Source organism: Microchirus variegatus, assembly GCF_963457635.1.
Source record: "Microchirus variegatus genome assembly, chromosome: 11".
NCBI classification, from domain to species: domain Eukaryota; kingdom Metazoa; phylum Chordata; class Actinopteri; order Pleuronectiformes; family Soleidae; genus Microchirus; species Microchirus variegatus.
In genome coordinates, this window is record NC_139812.1 from 25,795,827 (window position 1) to 25,809,832 (window position 14,006).

A 14,006-nucleotide genomic window follows, 5' to 3' on the forward strand; every position below is an offset into this window, starting at 1 on the left:
TTTTTAGCATCTAATAATTTCTTGTTTGGAGCCACAACCTACTGTACATCTACGGCAGCGCGGTGGCACAGTGGTTGGCGGTGTTGACTCGCAGCTGGGTTTGATTCCCGGGGGGTTTCTTCCACTCCCCAATCTTCATTTTTTTTGTGTTTCTGTTTCAAAGCAGCAGCGGTGTTGTTGTTTTCTGTCGTCCTTCCAAATATGTTTTTTGGGGAGCAGAGTGTGGACAAAGGACTGAAGGACGGACGGATGGATGGTCGTTTGTGTGTGTGTGTGTGTGTGTTCTTGAACTTGCGGCATACTGAGGACCAGTGAGGGTTTTTAACCAACAGAGTGAGGTCATTTTTACGGAGTGAGGACATTTTGGCCGGTCCTCACTTTGTTTTCATTGAAATCACTTCCTTAGGTAACATGCTATACTCAATTTGTCCAAAAAAAAAAAAAATCACATTTTGGATGACATAGTATAGTATGACGTTTTTGTCAAATTTTGGACCAAAAATTTTGGGTCAAATTTTTTTTTTCACCTTTTGGACGACCGTATAGTATGACGTTTTTTTCAAATTTTGGACCAAAAATTTTGGGTCAAATTTTTTTTTTCACATTTTGGACGACATAGTATAGTATGACGTTTTTGTCAAATTTTGGACAAAAAATTTTGGGTACATTTTTTTCTACATTTTGGACGACATAGTATAGTATGACGTTTTTGTCAAATTTTGGACAAAAAATTTTGGGTACATTTTTTTCTACATTTTGGACGACATAGTATAGTATGACGTTTTTGTAAAATTTTGGACCAAAGTTTTGGGTCAAATTTTTTTTTTCACATTTTGGACGACCGTATAGTATGACGTTTTTTTCAAATTTTGGACCAAAAATTTTGGGTCAAATTTTTTTTTTCACATTTTGGACGACATAGTATAGTATGACGTTTTTGTCAAATTTTGGACAAAAAATTTTGGGTACATTTTTTTCTACATTTTGGACGACATAGTATAGTATGACGTTTTTGTAAAATTTTGGACCAAAAATTTTGGGTCAAATTTTTTTTTCACATTTTGGACGACATAGTATAGTATGACGTTTTTGTCAAATTTTGGACCAAAAATTTTGGGTACATTTTTTTCTACATTTTGGACGACATAGTATAGTATGACGCTTTTGTAAAATTTTGGACCAAAAATTTTGGGTCAAATTTTTTTTTCACATTTTGGACGACATAGTATAGTATGACGTTTTTGTAAAATTTTGGACCAAAAATTTTGGGTCAAATTTTTTTTTTCAAATTTTGGACGACATAGTATAGTATGACGTTTTTGTCAAATTATGGACCAACAATTTTTGGTAAAAACATTTTTTAAATTTTGGTCGACATAGTATAAGTATGATGTTTTTTGTCAAATTTTGGACCAAAAATTAAAAAAAAATCGAAAAAGTTTTCCAGCCCTTCTTGCTCTGGGGCTCCACCTGCAGACACTTTATGGTACTGCAACCAGTTGTTCTATATAGATCTCATTCATGAAGTAGATATTTGTAATTGTGTTGATTTATAAAGTGGAAATGCTGGTCCTCACTTTGTCAGCAACGCAGTCCTCAGTATGCAGCAAGTACAAGAATGTGTGTGTGTGTGTGTGTGTGTGTGTGTGTGTGTGTGTGTGCAGGCATTCATCTGCATGTGTGTGAGCCTCTGTCTGAGAACATGCATGTTCTCGTCTGCTGGTGAACCTGACTGTGTGTGTGTGTTCTTTTGTTTTGATCCGGGTTGCCGGGTGACGGGACCAGCTGGGAGGGCTGAAGCCATTCACTTCCCTTCTGCTACCCTGAAGGCAGCCAGGAGCGAGGGAGGGAGGGAGGGACGGAGGGACGGAGGGAGGGAGAGAGAGAGAGAGGTGAAAATAGAAGAGAAGAACGAGGATAGTGTATATGTGAGTCCGACGGCGGATATTTGCGTCTCGCTGAGAGCGAGCGCTAGTCAGACACAACAGAGCAGACAGTGGCAGTGGGAGCGTAGAGAGGTGAGGAAGTTTGGAACACGGCGAAGGAGAGAGAGAGGAGAGAGGGGTCGGGGGTGGAGGGTGTCAGGCGGAATCGTGATAGAGCAGAGGAGCTGACTCAGCCAGTCTGGTGTGGCGTGGGAGGGCAGAAGAAGCAGCAGCAGCAGCAGTAATAGTAATAGTAATAGTAATAGATTACTGATCCTGTAACAGGATAAAATATACACTACTGTTCAAAAGTTTGCGCTCACCTGTAAAAAAATGTTGGTGTTTTCCATTAAAAGTCACGCTTTTATTCATCAAAAGAGTTGCAAAATGAATGGAAAACATAGTCAAGACATTGACACGATGAGAAATAATGATTTTTATTCACTTTGCTTTCGTCAAAGAACCAGCAAAACTGTTTTCAGCTGTGCTAACATCATTGCACAAGGGTTTTCAAATCATCCAATAGCCTTCTAACGCCATTAGCAAACACAATGTACCATTAGAACACTGGAAATGGGCGTCTATACACCTATGTACATATCTATCTATAAAGTTTGTTGACTGTCTTCTTAAAAACAAAAAGTATCTCGGAATGACTTGACATTTACCATCATAATAGTCGGCATCGCCCTGAACAAGGAATTGTTGAAAATATTTGCAAACCTCTTAAGGAACAATTTTAATGAATTTTTGAAATTCAGGAAATGATCCATTTGTCCTGATGCACTTGAACAGTGAGCTGACTTTCTTCTCAAAAACAAAAAGTTTCTCGGAATGACTTGAAATTTACCGTCATAATAGTCGGCATCGCCCTGAACAAGGAATTGTTGAAAATATTTCTAAACCTCTTAAGGAATAATTTTAATGAATTTTTGAAATTCAGGAAATTAAACCATTTGCCCTGATGCACTTTGACAGTGAGCTGACTTTTTTCAAAAAAACAAAAAGTATCTCAGAATGACTTGAAATTTACCATCATAATAGTCGGCATCGCCCTGAACAAGAAAGTGTTGAAAATATTTGCAAACTTCTTAAGGAATAATTTTCATGAATTTTTGAAATTCTGGAAATGATCCATTTGCCCTGATGCACTTTGACAGTGAGCTGAGTTTAGTCTCAAAAACAAAAAGTATCTCGGAATGACTTGAAATTTACCATCATAACAGTCGGCATCGCCCTGAACAAGGATCTGTTGAAATTATTTGCAAACCTCTTAAGGAATAATTTTTATCTAAACTTTAAAAACAGAGGCACACTTACCCAGCACTACTTTTTAACTGATCTACGGTCCAACATTGATCGGTTTGACGTCGCGCTCAAGACATTTTTAACTATCATATCTCACTCAGAGCAGGTACAAAAAAAAAGTAGAGTACTGCTGGGTCGCGACGAGCTGTAAAAACTGATCGTGAACGAATGCGATTGTTTTATTTTTGTCGCACATGAAGTCTTTCCGTCACTCGCTGGGCTGTTGGAGGACGTTTGATGCTGGACGGGAGAGAATGTTTTGCATTATTAAGCTGCTGGAACATAAAAAGAAAAGAAAATGGATGGATAAGCAGCAGCAGCAGCAGCAGCAGCAGCAGCAGCAGCAGCAGCAGCAGCAGCAGCAGCAGCATTGTTACTGGCTGCACGACTCTGCAGCGGCTTCCTCGTGCTGTGACTTGTGAACCAGCCCAGTTTCCCTCCAAGATTAATGACCTTCCTGTTTTCAGCCACAGTGTCTTTCTCTCCACACTTTTCACGGCTCTTCAGCTCAACGTGGAGCGCACTTCAAAAAACAACAAGGTTTTGTTTGTTGTTGTAAACTTGTTGCATACGTTTGAACCAGTTCTTTAACTGTTTAACCTTTGAGAAACGCTAGATACTACGTTTTTTTGTGTGACATACACTGTAAAAAAAAATGAACACCAAATTCAGATTAGGACTGAATCCATTGACCTCAACTCGTTTAGTATTAACCTAAACTCCGAAATTGTATTTAAATGAACTATTTTAGCCTTAAATTAACATAAAAATAGCTAAAATTAACATTATTGCAGAGCGATCCTGATCCTGATAATGGTACGATCCGGTCTTTACCGGTTTTTACTTCTTTCTTTTGACCACTATAAAAATATGAATCGATTACATTTGAGACGATAAAAATTATGATTACAAACGTTTGTTTAGGTCGTAAATAACCGTTAAACCAACATTTTCACTTTTGTCGTGTTTGCCGTTCGGTTAATTACGATGTATTTTTCAAGTGAATCGCTGGATTGTCTGGATTTATTACATCTGAATTGTGACTGCGACAAATTATTATTTTCTTTATTTTTCATTTGCCCCTGATGGACTTTGACAGTGAGCTGACTTTTTTCAAAAAAATAAAAAGTATCTCGGAATGACTTGAAATTTACCATCATAATAGTCGACATCGCCCTGAATAAGGATCAGTTGAAAATATTTTCATACCTCTTAAGGAGTCATTTTAAGGAATTTTTGAAATCCAGGAAATGATCCATTTGCCCTGATGCACTTTGAAAAAAACAATGCACTTTGATCAACAAATTATTATTTTCTGGATTAATTTACTTGTTTGTTTGGTCCATAAAATGTGGAGGAAAAAAAAGGTGAAAAATGTCGACCGTTGTTTCCCCAAAACCCGGAAATGACGACACGTCCTCAAATTATTAAACAGCAGTTTTCGGCTGCGTTCATCGACTATTTTGACAATCGATTGAAGGTTTTCTCTGAACTTCTTAAATGTGAATGTTTTCCGGTTTCTTTGCTAAAGAAACTCATTAAAACTGGAAAAACTAAATTCAATAAATAAAGTCACAACGGTGACTTAACAGAACTCAAAAAGTCCTCGCTCATCACTCGCACTTTTACGGCTGCAAGTACAACGACTTATCACATCATAGCCAGTATTACTTCAACAAACTACTACTACTACTACTACTATGAAATAACTTACAAGTAAAGAAAAGAAAAGAAACAGCATCAGATTGTGGGAACTGAATTCTCTGTCATCAATGTGTATTTGTTGAGTTTGTCCCAGTGGACAGAAGTAACTGTGTTCCATATACTGCAACACTATTGGTGAGTCGTCCCGCTGGAATGTGTCACACTCACCAGTCTGCTATGGACGGGTACACACACACACACACACACACTGGTTTCCAGGACTTCAGAGGACATTGCGTTGATTTCCTAGAGACTTTACTCGAACCCTAAAACACGTCTTCACCTTATAAAGTAGTATATTTACGTTATTTTTGTCCACATAAGGAAGACACGCCCCCTTAATGTGACTAATGTAAAATGTAGGTCCCCACAACATAAGGAATACCAGGTATGCACACACACACGCACACACACACACACACACACACACACACACACACACACACACACACACACACACACGTTTGTATAGCATTCATAGTGATGACATTCAAAGACATGAATTTTTGAAATTCAGGAAATGATCCATTTGCCCTGATGCACTTTGACAGTGAGCTGACTTTCTTTTCAAAAACAAAAAGTATCTCTGAATGATTTGAAATTTACCATCATAATAGTCGGCATCGCCCTGAACAAGGATCCGTTGAAAATATTTGCAAATCTCTTAAGGAATAATTTTAATGAATTTTCGAAAATCACTATCCCCTAACCCTTACCTTAAAGGTGCCATATGTAAGAATGTGGCCAAAAACGGGTTCTACAGTCAAATAATAAAAAAAAGAGGTCTTTTAGGTTTCGTTTTCTGACGTAACCGGCAACCCGTGGTTGCTCGGCAGCTGAGACTCTACTGACTGCAATGATTGGTGGAGGCGGTAGGTGGCGCCACATGCAAAAAAACATGATTTCAAAACATAAACATGATTTGCAGTCTGCAAAATACATTGTTTTTGAATGCAAATATTTTGGCTGCACTGTTGCCGTCTCCATTGTGTAGCTGACAGGTCCCGACAGGGTCAATGTTTGTGCGCAGTCCTTAAGAGGTCTCACATACAAGAACTTTGCGTTGTTTTCCATTAGTTTGGACAGCTTTAACCATAACCATAACCAGTTAATTACTAACCCTAACCTTAACCATAACCACACTTCAAACCCTGAAGCCCTAACTTCAACAAGTTTCCTCAGAAATGGGTTTTTCGTGGTCTCCATTCACGACCTGACAGGTCCTGACAGGGTCAGTGTTTGTTTGTGGTCCTTAAGAGGTCTTCCATACAAGAACTTTACGTTGTTTTCCATTAGTTTGGACAGCCTTAACCATAACCAGTTAATAACTAACCCTAACCTTAACCATAACCACACTTCAAACCCTAAAGCCCTAATTTCAACCAGTTTCCTCAGGAGCTGAAAGGTCCTGACAGAGTCAGTGTTTGTGTGTGGTCCTTAAGAGGTCCCACATACAAGAACACACACACGTGTGTGTGTGTGTAAAGGGTTAGTATAAAAACCTTTTTTTCACACTCATCCTCCAGGCAAAAAAAAAAAAAACACACACAACAACAGAGAACTGTACTGTGTTTCCAACATGGCTGTTATTACAGTGTGTGACTTGCACAGAAGTTGTATTTTTTGTTTGTTTATTTGTTTGTTTGCTTATTTGTGTGATAAATACATAAATTATTAAATACAAGACTGCAGTGAAGTTTTAAAAAGCAGGAAAACAACAGAGAGACACAGGGACAGAGAGCTGAAGAGAGAGAGAGAGAGAGAGAGAGAGAGAGAGAGAGAGAGAGAGAGAGAGAGAGAGAGAGAGAGAGAGAGAGAGAGAACAACAACTTATTTCCTGTAAGTCACCTGACACTGGAGGCGTCACACAGACACCAGTAAACACAACCCCCCCCCCCCCCCCCCCCCATTCTGTGTGTGTGTGTGTGTGTGTGTGTCTGTCTCAGTCTCAGAGTTTGCTCTTGTTCTTAGTCGAGGCCAAAGTTGACTTTTCCAGCACCTGAATTAAAGTTTTCTCTCCCTCAAAGAAGTTAATTCATAAAAACTGTCGTAATAAACACAATTTCATTAACCTCTTTAATCTTGTTCTTGCACCGGTGACATTTTAGAGTACATGCATTTCTTAATTTTACTATTTTTTGTACTTGCAATTCTTAATTGTACTATTTTTAGTACTTGCATTTCATAATTTTTACTATTTTGAGTACTTTCAATTCTTAATTTTACTGTTTTTAATACTTGCAATTGTTAATTTTACTATTTGTAGTACTTGCATTTCATAATTTTACTATGTTGAATACTTGCAATTCATAATTTTACTATTTTGAGAAATTGCATTTCTTAATTTTATTATTTTTTAACTTGCATTTCTTAATTTTACCATCTTTATTACTTGCATTTCTTAATTTTAGTATTTTAGTACTTGCATTTCATAATTTTTTACTATTTTTAGTACTTGCATTTCTTAATTTTACTATTTTGAGGACTTGCATTTCTTAACTGTACTATTTTAATACTTTGAACACTAAATTTTACTATTTTTAGTACTTGCATTTCATAATTTTACTATTTTTACTACTAGCATTTCTTAATCGTACTATTTTAGTACTTGCATATCTTAATTTTAGTAAACGCATTTGTTAATGTTACTTTTTTTAGTACTTGCAATTCTTAATTTTACTATTTTAGTACTTCTAATTTTTTATTCTACTATTTTGAGTACCGCCACTTTATAAAGAAAAAACTAATTATAAGAGTCGAACCTTTACAAACAGGTGCATGTGGATCACCATTAAATATCTAAATTTAAAGTTGTATTATTATTTACAGATTCATTTTGCAATTAATTAATTTTTCCATTTTTCCAGGTTCCATTTTTAAAATAAACACTTTTATTTTGAAATTCTGTGAGCTATAATCATGGATATTGTTAATGCGATATCGTATAATTATATATTCTATATTCTATTCTCCTCTTTGCTAAATAAAGTGTGTAAAAGCAGAGCCGTGTGAGTGTTTCTCACGTTCACCTCCTCTCACCTCACACCTGAGCACAGGTGTGTCACTTTAATGACGGCTCACTGTAACCGAGCCGGCAAATCATGGGCTTAACTCCCGACGTGTGCCGTCACTCGGCCAATCGCGGACTAGCAGCGCGCTCGGGGACGCCGTTGCACAACCGTCCAAAAACATGCAGCGAGTGTCGCACGCGATGATCTGTTTGTACTGAAACAAACAAACAAACAAACACCACTTACATAAATTACACTTGTGTCTGTGAAGCAGGTAAACAATAAAGTTTGACAAACAAACAAAACAATGTTGGCTTAAACTAATACATTTTTGGCTTCTGAAACACAGCAGAGGGTCAAAGGTTGGCGAACAAAGACGTTCTAAGGCACAGGATGCTTCACTCTGGCACCGTTCAGAAAGTATCTGTTGTCACCTAATGGTAAAGTTGTTAGAATGACTGTGTAATCTAGCAAAATAAAGCACAGAGCTAAAGATAATCCCGTATTCGTGCCACTTTTATGTTGATATAATACAAAAAAAGCAAAATATATTGAATATTATTGTAGAGCAGGGGGAGACAAATCAACTTTTTAACAGAATTAAAAACTATTAAACCCATGTTTATATGCAAGAAGTGTAGCATGTGCGTTTTAGTAAAGTAAAAATGCTTTGACTTGTGACCTCACTGATACGTTTCCTTTTCTGTCACTATTTCAAAGTAAAAGTCTGGCCGTTATGAACCATATCAGACTTTAAACTGACACTTTAAAGGCGCCATATGTAAGAATGTGGCCAAAAACGGTTACTACATTCAAATCCAAAATACAGCGGTCTTTTAGGTTTCGTTTTCTGACGTAACTGGCAACCCGTGGTTGCTCGGCAGCTGAGACTCTACTGACCGCAGTGATTGGTAGACGGCGGTAGGTGGCGCCACATGCTAAAAAACATGATTTCAAAACATAAACATGATTTTGCAGTCTGCAAAATATTTTTTTTTAATGCAAATATTTTTGTCTGTACTGTTGTTGTTGGTGAGTTCAGTTTGTTATATGAACATTATTCCTGAGTCTCTGTGACATATTAGGAGGATTTTACGGCCAGTTGATTTAGATTTATTACATAATGCACCTTTAATATTTGGATAAATGTCCACTCTGTTTTTTTTTAAAAAACGCAACTTTTTCTGTTTCCGAGGCGCTAATTAGCTTAGGTCCGACTCCGTCATCTGCTAATATCGCAACCTGGATCTTGGTCTTTTGAGCTAACCAGTGAGGACGTCGTGTGATACAGACAGTATGCAAAAGTACCAAATAGACATACAATAATATGTATATGAAGCAATTGAATACCGACGCAGTATTTCTGATTTCCCTCCAAGTACCACCAGAGGACGCTGGCGTACCACTGGTGGTACCCGCACCGCAGTTTGAGAACCATGGCCCTGATCTAAACTATTCAATCTTGTTTAAAAAATACAATTTTCAAATTTAGGGCTCTGAATTCTACGTGAATTTGCACGATTTTTGAATTCTTCTATTGGGCCCGGATTATTTAAGCCTGTGGGCCAGTTTTGGCCCACGTGCCGCAGGTTGCTGACCACAAATGTGCTAGGATTTTGCTCTTATGAGGGAAATTGCACTGATATTTGTATTGAAAACAAACATTTTTTGTTTGTGATGAAATATAAGTCTGGTATCTGTGGTTTTGTACGAAAAAACAACAACATCTGGCGAATCCTGGCAAACAGCAACAGGTTCTGTCCACTTGTGTTTCTGTCAGTCCAGAGTCACCGTGACACCCATCAAGGCTTTTTAAAGCTGCGTCATGGACGTGTGTGTGTGTGTGCGTGCGTGCGTGTGTGTGCGTGCGTGTGTGCAGCTGAGGCCTTAGCATGTGTGTGTGTGTGTGTGTGTGTGAGGGACAGACGGCCAGTGATGGACACTAATAAAGAGATGAGAATAAAGGCAGGAAAAAGGGGGAGGTAGAGACAAAGAGAGAAGGGAGAGAGAATGGGAAAGAAGGCAGATGGGAGCTCTCTCCCCTCCTCCCTCCTCCCTCCTTCCCTCCTCCCTCCATCCCTCCATGTTTGGTTGTGTATTCCACCCCCTCTCCCCCCCCCCCCCCCCCCCGTGTCTAAAGAGTGGACCCCGGTCATCGTAGGCGCTGGACAGCAGGCAGATGTGATGCATATTTAAAACCAAAACATATGGACGTTAGCATGAAACGGAGACCGTTTTCAGCCTTTTTCTCTATGCTATAATTCTGTTTTTGTTCTTTAAAATCAAGAAACTCTGCAGTACTCATGCCAGGCCAGTGTGTGGCGCTGTACAGCAACAAGAATCATCAGCTACAAATTAAAAGCTCTGTTCAGTTTACTTTCGATTGTAGCCGCTTTTTCCGTTGCAGTGCAAAGATAGGAAAACCATTCAGTGAACAAAGCAAGTCCACTCCCATACACTAGGTGGCGACATGCCCCCTTTTTTTGCAATTTATTGCAAATAGCATCAAACAGAGAAGTTTTTGAGTGTTTTTGGCCTTTTCTCTATACAATATTTCTGTTTTCGTTCTTTAAAAAGTTTTCTGTAAACATCAAGAAACTCTGCAGTACTCATGCCAGGCCAGTATGTGGCGCTGTATAGCAGGAAATGCAAGAGAGAGACATTGTTTTCCCAATGTTGTGTATCGATTGTATACACAAAAATGCAAAAATATCATCAATCATGTTTTTTTGCATGTGGCGCCACCTACCGCCGTCTACCAATCATTGCAGTCAGTAGAGTCTCAGCTGCCGAGCAACCACGGGTTGCCAGTTACATCAGAAAACGAAACCAAAATGACCTCTGTATTTTGAATTTTAAAGGTGCCATATGTAAGAATGTGGCCAAAAACGGTTACTACACTCAAATTCAAAATACCGAGGTCTTTTCACTTTGGTTTTCTGACGTAACTGGCGACCCGTGGTTGCATGTAGGTGGCGCCATATGCAAAAAAACATGATTTCAAAACATAAACATGATTTGCAGTTTGCAAAAGATTTTTTTAATGCAAATATTTTGTCTGTACTGTTGTTGTTGGTGAGTTCAGTTTGTTATATGAACATTATTCCTGAGTCTCTGTGACATATTAGGAGGATTTTACGGCCAGTTGCTTTAGATTTATTACATAATGCACCTTTAATGTAGTAACTGTTTTTGGCCACATTCTTACATATGGCGCCTTTAATAGTAGTTGTGGGGAGAAATGTGGTAGTTTGTGTTGCGGGGACTTAATCTGATGACAGTGTGGTCAGACTGAGGTTAAGGTAAAGGTTAGGATTAGGGTTAGTCCAGTGGTAGTTATGGTTAAGGTTAAAGTAATGAATGTAATGTCCTGTGAAGTCATGGGGAACCAGACTGTGTGTGATTTTTTTAAGGACCTTAGTGACATAAGAATACACCAGCGAGTATAAATGGAACGTGACTCGTCAACACACTGTAAACTAAATCTGGAGTTGCCGTCCAAATGTGCAACGACGGTGACGCGGCGACGTGTCGCCTCACGTGTCGAGTCTGTGGTGATGAGCGAGGTCGGTGAGGTCACCGCGAGTCAGGCTCACGACAATAGTGACACAGTAAGACGTCACATGACTGTAAACGATGGTTTTTAACAGCCGTTGTTGATCGTTTTTTACCCTTTCTTTTTGCACTTTGGGCCAATTCCAATTCCTATCTTAACCCTCAATCTCAACCCTTAATCTTAACTGGCCCTCAAAACAAAGTGCTGAGGGTTATTTTGATAGATAGCTTGCTAGCTAGTTAGTTAGTTGTCTAGCTAGCTTAGACAGATAGTTTGCTAGCTAGCTTAGATAGATACATAGTTTGCTATAGATAGATAGATAGATAGATAGATAGATAGATAGATAGATAGATAGATAGATAGATAGATAGATAGATAGATAGATAGATAGATAGATAGATAGTTTTCTAGCTAGCTTAGATAGATAGATAGATAGATAGATAGATAGATAGATAGATAGATAGATAGATAGATAGATAGATAGATAGATAGATAGATAGATAGATAGATAGCAGAATAACGCGAAAGCTGCGTCCAGTCTGTCAACTCCAAAAAAAGAAGAAGAAGAAGAACACATTTACATCACGATTATTTAATAAGATCCGTTTGTCAGTCAAGTTATTAGGTTGTCAGTTAGTTATAAGATGATACTCATACAAATACCACAACCACGGACATATTCAGCTGACAGTTACCACACACCACGGCTTATTGAAAAGTAAACCATAGCAAACCATCGCTTGTCTGCACCGGCCGGCTATTGACAAAAGATCGTAAAAAATAATAATAAATGTTACGCAACAATGACGTCAGTAATCCATAATATGGGCCTAAACTAAGATAATACAATGGTTTTCATCATTTTTATATCTCTATTGACAAAGAAAATGCTAATTTCGTAGCGTACTCGTTTCCGCTGCTTTCGGCGCCATCTTTGTTACGTGAAAACACGCGATGCATTCTGGGTAGCCCTTGCTCGCAAGGGTGGTCTCAGAAAATCTTAATATTGAGGGCGATACAGCCCTTAAACTTGGCCCTCATGCACTAGAGGGAGCACATTTTTGAGATTGAGGGTTAAGCAAGGAATTGGAATTCACCCTTTGACTCTGAGTTGACCGTGAACTGGAAGCAACACCTGAGAGTAAAAGACAAACACAGTGAGGAGGGGAGGGGGGGGGGGATATAAGAAGACGGAGAAGGAGAACTGAGATAGATGCCGTGAAGGAGGGGAGGGATGTTGTGGGTGCAGCTCTCCAGTTGGTGTTGCTATGGCCCTGCCCTCGCTGCTTGCTGAGCCATTTCCTGTTTTTGACCTGAAATCTTTATTTAGAGCCATCCCGCCTCGCTGCTCAGCATTCGTGAGTCAACTCGGAGGCCGGAGAGATGAACACAGGGACTAAAATCAGATCTCCATTCACCACGGTTTACTCACACACACACACAAACACACACACACACTACTACTACTACACTCCCCGGCTGAGGTTTCAAATTTGATTATTTGGGAATGAAAGAACATCAGGGGAATCTTGCATTTAATCATGTGACTGGTAGTTTTTCGTCTCCAGTGATTTTTGTGCTGAGTCAGTTCAGCATTTCTTAAAACAGAGCTAATGTATGTGCAATTTTATCTAAGAATCTACACTTAAAGGTGCCATATGTAAGAATGTGGCCAAAAACGGTCACTACACTCAAATTCAAAATACCGATGCCGTTTATGTTTCGTTTTCAGACGTAACTGGCAACCCGTGGTTGCTCGGCAGCTGAGACTCTACTGACTTTTATGCAGACAAAAATTAAACTATCTATCTATCTATCTATCTATCTATCTATCTATCTATCTATCTATCTATCTATCTATCTATCTATCTATCTATCTATCTATCTATCTATCTATCTATCTATCTATCTATCTATCTATCTATCTATCTATCTATCTATCTAAGCGAGCTAGAAAACTATCTATCTATCTATCTATCTATCTATCTATCTATCTATCTATCTATCTATCTATCTATCTATCTATCTATCTATCTATCTATCTATCTATCTATCTATCTATCTATCTATCTATCTATCTATCTAAGCTAGCTAGCAACTATCTATCTATCTATCTATCTATCTATCTATCTATCTATCTATCTATCTATCTATCTATCTATCTATCTATCTATCTATCTATCTATCTATCTAAGCTAGCTAGCAAACTATCTATCTGAGCGAGCTAGCAAACTATCTATCTAAGCTAGCTAGCAAGCTCTCTATGTAAGCTAGCTAGCAAACTATCTATCTATCGGCAACTGAGACTCTACTGACTTGCAATGACTGGTAGACGGCGGTAGGTGGCGCCACATGCAAAAATAACATGATCTCAAAACATAAACATGATTTGCAGTCTGCAAAAGATTGTTTTTAATGCAAATATTTTGTCTGTACTGTTGTTGTTGGTGAGTTCAGTTTGTTATATGAACATTATTCCTGAGTCTCTGTGACATATTAGGA

At 38.4% G+C, this 14,006-nt stretch overlaps 1 protein-coding gene across 1 annotated transcript in view; it reads left to right on the plus strand.

Annotated features, from left to right (window-relative positions):
* sertad2b (SERTA domain containing 2b) overlaps window positions 1-14,006 on the plus strand; it is a gene marked incomplete at its 3' end in the record, with an annotated part of 42,149 nt that overhangs the window by 10,489 nt on the left and 17,654 nt on the right. The gene's annotated exons all lie outside the window — the stretch shown is intronic.